Here is a 6250-nt window from a genome sequence, read left to right as displayed (position 1 = left end):
CTGCGCGGCTCTCGGGCCCCGGCGCGCCCCGGAGGAACGCGGCCGCCGCTTCCCTGGGGGCGGCCGAGACTGCCCCGGTGGACGCCTCCCCCAAAAGAGGCCCCCCTACAGTGGCTCCCGAGTGTCGGGCTCGCCAGCCTCGGCTTCCTACATGGAAGATCTTCAGGGGCAAAAGAACGAAAGGCGTTAGGCTGAGCTACTGAAGGGAGAAAAAAAAAGCCTTTCCCCCTTGCTAAGCAACTTAATTTGGGGGTGGGGAGAAGCAAAAAAAAAAAAGCAATCACACGATTTATTTTTTTCTTCTATATCCTTAGTAACCGGATCTCCTCGAATTCTGTGCACGCGAAGACTAGAGGGAGGGGGCCGAGTAGACTTCACCCCGCGTGAGACGTCTGTAGGGTCTCTCAAAAAAAAAAAAAAAAGCAAAAAAACCCAAAAACCAAATATGCAAAGCCCCCAGTGAAAAAACACAACACCTCCTCGCACCTCGGAGGTCTGGGGGCCACCGGATGAAGCCCGGGTATAAAAGAGAAAATGTTTACAAAGTAGAACAAGATGTTCGAGGGGTGGGGAGGAAAAAAAACGTATCCACGAGTTACATCCCCCTTTTTTTCCTTGCAGAACCCCGCCGGTCTTCCTTTCCTTTTCTTCTGCCAAAAAAAAAAAAATGTATTTCTTTTAATCCACAGAAAGGTCTGGCTAGGCTGCTTCAATCTTGCGTGTCTGGGTGTTTTAGAGTCTCTGGTCTTTCCTCCTGCGCTCCCGGGGGCCCAGGTCCTCGGCGGGGACTTCCTCGGCGCTGGGGAAGCAGGGACAGAAGATGCTGCGGCGGCGGCTGCGCCCCGGGGGGCTGTCAGCGCGGGGGAGGGCGGCGCGGCGGCGGGCTCTGGCGGGTCTCAAGCTCTAGCCCCCGAGGGCACAAGCAGCAGACTAGTGTGGGGGCCGCCGGTGCCCCTTCTCCTGGCCACGGGTGGCCGCCGAGGCTGCCCGCATGAGCTGCTGGCCCCGACCCGACTGTGGCGGCAGGAGGCCCGGGTGTCCTCTCGCAGCCTCTTCCTCCGAGACTCTCCTCGTCGCGCCCGGGAGCCTCCTCGTCCCCCGTCCGCCCTCTCCTGGCGTTCGAGTCCTTCTGCCGCCGCTGGGGGCTCGCCGCGCCGCACTCAGGGACTCCGGGGCCGAGTGCTCGGCGGCGTGGCGCCGGCCGGCTGGCTGGCTGCGTCTCGAGCAGCTTTCTCCGGCGCGGCGAGCGGACCGAGCGAGGCGCCCGGCTGGCTCTGCTGGCGCAGCTCGGGAACAAGATCCTCTGTGCGCCGACCTGCGAGCGAGTGTGCCCGGGGCTCGCCTCCTCCCGCAAGGCCTCCCGCCTCCGCCCCCTTCCCTACCCCCTCAACCCCTCCCTCCCCCGCCCCCAGCCGCCGCCGCCTCCTTCCCGCCCCCCCACGCGTCCTCCGCTCGGCTGGTTCCACTGCGCAGTGGCGCGCCCGGCTCCGGCCTCGTCACGTGGCCGTCTAGACACCCTGTCGCTTTAAAAAAAAAAAAAAGCGATTGTGTTTCGCAAACAACAGATCGGGTTTCTAAAAGCTATTTCAACCCCCCCTCCCCGTTACCGCCACCCTCTCCCAGGTCTGCAGAGGGGTACCCATGGGCGGAGGGAGGTGGGAGGCCAAGACAGCCCCGGGGTCGGCGGAGACCCAGCGGGAGCAGAGGAGAAATCGGAAGAGCTGAGGGCATGGAGCGGGCGAGTTTGGAAAGGAACGAGTCGGTCGGTGACCCGATTTAGACCAGCGGAGCTCGTCCCGGCGCTTCATTCATTCGATTTGTTTTAAGGCCCTGGCGGCGGATCCCTTGGAAAGGGGAGGCGAGCTCTGTCTGTTTCAAAGACATTTACACCGGCCAGGACAGAGGCCCTGGGAAGTGTGCGCTAGAGGGAACAGCCGGGCTGCCGAAGGCGGAGAGGCGGCGCGAATGTGACCTCAGCAGCCGCCGCGCTCCCTCCCGCCCTCTCCCGCTCCGGGCTCGGGTTTCTAGGACTGCCTGGAGAAGTGTGTCTTGTGCACAGCTCTGGAATGCATTTGGCAGGCTGACGAGCAGCGAGGGGCAGCATCCTGGAGGGAGGAGGGGTGCAGCTCGCCTGCGCGCCGCCGGCAGGTTTCCTCCCGGCCCGGAAGACCTCCGGCACCCGCCACTCAGCCTCCCGGCGCGGGAAGGTTACCCAGCGAGCAGACCTGTTTAGAGTTTTCATTCGCACGCGGGGCCTCGTGGCTTTCAAGGTGCTTAGGGTCAGAGTGTTTAGCCCTTGACCTCAGGTACCAGAGAAAGGTATCCCCAGATGCAGGTGACTGCTTAGAAGTAGGAAAGATGTTTTGTCAAGCAAAGGTCCTGGCTGCTGGTCTGAGAATAGTACCAGAGTGTTTACTGAGACCACTCGTTGGCATGGTGATACAGACACTCATATTTACTGGGCTTTTAAAAAGTCGTGAAAGTGTGAAATTACGACTGTAATGAAACTCAGAGGGGGCTTAAAGAATTTTTACAAAAGGTGGAAAGTAATATTTATGTCTCTCCATCGGAATTATATGATTTGAACAGGGTAATTTTTAAATGCCCTCTCCATTCAGTAACAATACTTGATACATATTTAGAGGGCTGGAAGTATATAATTCAGTGAAGGTCCTGGGTTCAGTTCCTAACAACACACACACACACACACACACACACACACACACACGAGAAATCAGCACTTAGAGTTGGGCATTCAGACCATTCTCCTACCCTACCAAAATCATACAAATAAAAAAGATCCTCTCCCGGCTACCGGGCCCTAAGTTGTAGAGAGAAGACAGCAAAATGCCAAGAATATGGAACCATCAACAGTACAGAAAGAGAGCAACACTTGGGAAGTGACTGGGTAGCAGAGTAACTTTGCTAAAAACTCAAGTGCAGCTTAATTGGAATTGTGTGTACACACTTTAAAGCCACCTGGGAAGAAGGCCACAGTCAAAATGACCAAAGAAGGATGGAGAAAAGATGAATTCACCATTGCAGGCAGGGAGTGACCAAAGAACTACCCGGTCTAGGAAATGTGTGATGCAGTCACCTTAGAAAGGAATGGGAAGGGGCTGGAGATGTGGCTCAGAGGTTAAGAGCACTTGCTGCTCTTCCAGGGGACCTGAGTTTGCTTCCCAATATCCACTTCTTCAGTTCCAGAAGAATCTGACCCCCCTCTTCTGGTCTCCACACTGCATTCACACACGTGCGCACACACAAATCTTAGAAAGGCACAGGAAGACTTGAAAAACAAAACTGATTTCAGGTTGGAGTTCTGCCCCTCACTGGGTGGAGCTTGTACTATCAGTGGTCCTCAGGTGAGATGCTGCTCTGGAAGATTTTTCTGAGGCTTTCTGAGGTAGTGTCGTGTTCTTACAGGGTCTTGCTTTCTCTCCGTGTTTTCTGGGTCTCACTAGACCAGGAAGGCTAAACCAGGCCACAAGGTGACAGGAAGAATTAAATAAACAGAAAGCAAGTGCCATCCTTCTAATTAAGCTTTGTGGCCACACGGACAATCTGAAGAAATCTCGAACCGTGAGTGGTACTAATATCTCTGTGATGAAAGGCCTGAGTGTGTCCAAGGCAGATGGGTGTAATGGGTATCTCAGGAGGTTGAATCTGATGTCACAGCTTGTCTGGATGGAACGTGCATATACTTGCAGAGCTATGTTCCCATCTAGTGTAATTGTGGGTGTTTTAACTCAGGCGTCACCTCTATTTTGCCCTCTCTACGCAGCTTTCCTCCTTGGTTTTACGACTTGACGTAGAAGTGGGTGGGATGCTGGGCAAGTGGCTGCAAGGGCTGATGCTTTATGGTTCCCTGGCATCCCCTGAATCTGTTAGCATCCCAGCCTTCTTGACAGCCAGCCCCACCCCATCACATTCTTACTCCTTCCCTTTCCAAGAAAGAAGCCAGAAGTAGAGCTCTGCCTGGCTGGCATGCCTAGAAAGGGAGGACTCTCCTTTCGCTTCGCCTTCGCAAGTGGGACCCACAAGCGCCCAACTTCAGACTATCTGATCCTTTGTAGAAGAAAGTTAAGAGTCCAAGCTATTGTGAAGGAACTTGATAATAACCCTTTTCTGGCAGAGAATGTGGAATAAAATATCTCATCTGCAGTTGTTTATTTCCTGTTGTGGCTTCTATTTCCATCTTTTAGTCACTTTGGTGATAGTAATCAAACCCTAATCATGGTGCAGCCACAAGTCACCAAGACTGAAATAGCAGACTTATGACAGACAAGGATGGAGACAGCTAAGGACCTGGCTATTAATCACCAGTCCCTTGTTCACTGCCCATTGGCTAGGTGTCTGGAGAAGAGCTGAAGCAGAGAGATAGCGGCCTGTGCCTGAGGCCTCTGAGCAGCCAGAACCCCTAAATCCAGAGCAGCAAAGTGCACAGGAAGTGGCCGCAGAAAGGGTAAACTCTCTGTATCTGTCGAGGAAAGACGTGGCTCACAGAAGGCCCTAATCTGAGCCAAATAGAGGACAAGAAGAGTCTCCCAAAACTCTTGACACCTCAAAACAAAGCAAAGGCAGAAACCCTCCTCTCTGGGAAAGACAAGATTCTGCCCCTTGATCCTTTTCTCATATTTTAGAGGTTCCGAGATGGAAGAGCAGCAACTCCACCGTGCCTCTGGGGGTGGGGTCAGGGTGAGGCAGGGACAGTTTTTCTTGCAAAAGCCAAAAGGGGAAACAATTGGAAAATATCAACATTTCTTGCACAATCGCTCCCCTAAAGAATGTGTGAGCGAGTCCTAAACCATTCTCAGCTGGCGGCGAGACAAGGGGAAGGGAAGTTACGAAAGGAAGACAGCCCAAGTGAGGCTGGTGTGGCGCTCAGCACTTCTTGCCTTATCTCGGGAAGAACACGAACTAAGTGAATAAAAACACGTCTAATTCACAATCAAATAAAGATGCCACAAGCCCTGACTCATCAAATATTCGAGCATTACAGGCGTACTGTCAGCCAGCCCAGAGCGTCTGCCAGGTATCTGTCCAAAGCACTCAGTTAGGTACTGAGTTTGGGGTGAGGACAACAAAATGGGTGCTTGTTGTAGCAACGAAGACAGAAATACGCAGAGAAAGTGGGGTGAGAATAGACATTTAAATGCATAATCATGTAGTGGTTCACTGCCCCTTCCCCCGCAAAACAGGCATCCAGATTGCTAATGGGCAGAAATGGGAGGGGAATCCATACATAGTATATAATTTTTTGCATTTCTTGAATTCTGAAGCATGGGAGCATGTTACTTATTCACAAATGCAGCTTTGTAAACTGTTTTAATCCTTGCCTGCTTTTCTCATTTCCTGCAAATCGTGACTGACAGTCTTGTAGCAGAGGACCAGTTGGCCGGGTCCCATGCAGAAGCAATGCTGTAGATAGCGCCTCTCTCCATGGGTCAGTGTGCTAAAGGAAGGCCGATGACAGCAGACACCAGTGTTTCGTCACAGACAGCAAGGAAGGGTGGAGGCTGCCCCATCGTGACCCTGGCAAGAGTCAGCAAGGAAACCTGACAGCCCTAATCAGAAGTCATTCTGGAAACCAGTCAGAGCCAGTGGCTCAACTGAGGCTGACAGGCTAACAGAGGGTCAGGAAACTGCCCAATCAGAGAAAATGAGAGCTTTGCTGGGGGTAGGGGGGGACAAACAAACAAAAAACAAAAGCAAACAAACAAACAAATAAACCAGAGTCATACAATTTCCCACTGACTTGTGCCAGGCTCTGGGTGAGATCTCTGGAAGGTGTCGGTGGGCATAGGAAAACAGCTTCTGTCCTCAAGAAGTGAGGTGGGCAGGGCAGTAGTGGCACAGGCCTTTAACCCTAGCACTAGAGAAGCAGAGGCAGGTAGATCTCTGTGAGTTCGAGGCCAGCCTGGTCTACAGTGTGAGTTCTAGGACTGGCTCCATAGCTACTGAGAAACCCTGTCTCAAAAAATTAAAAAATAAAAAGGAGCGCACGACGGAGGAGCAGGGTAGGAATAAGAAGCCAGCCTAGCCTCACAAAATGGTCAGTGTCCTGCAGAGCAGCCAGAGTGGAGCCCTTGAGGGATGGGTAGGATGGGGGGAGCACTGTGAGGGGAGTGTGGAAAGTACCAATGGTCCTAGTGAAAAGGAGGGCAAGCAAGGCTAGGCTGTAGCTCAGTGTCCAGCACATGCAGGGCCTGGGTGAGGGTCCAAACACTGCAAGATTTAAAAAAATGTC

The sequence above is a fragment of the Microtus ochrogaster genome, chromosome 18 (assembly GCF_000317375.1).
Source record: "Microtus ochrogaster isolate Prairie Vole_2 chromosome 18, MicOch1.0, whole genome shotgun sequence".
Classification (NCBI taxonomy): Eukaryota; Metazoa; Chordata; class Mammalia; order Rodentia; family Cricetidae; genus Microtus; species Microtus ochrogaster.
The sequence above is the reverse complement of the archived record's forward strand: the minus strand, read 5'-3'. Positions refer to the sequence as shown.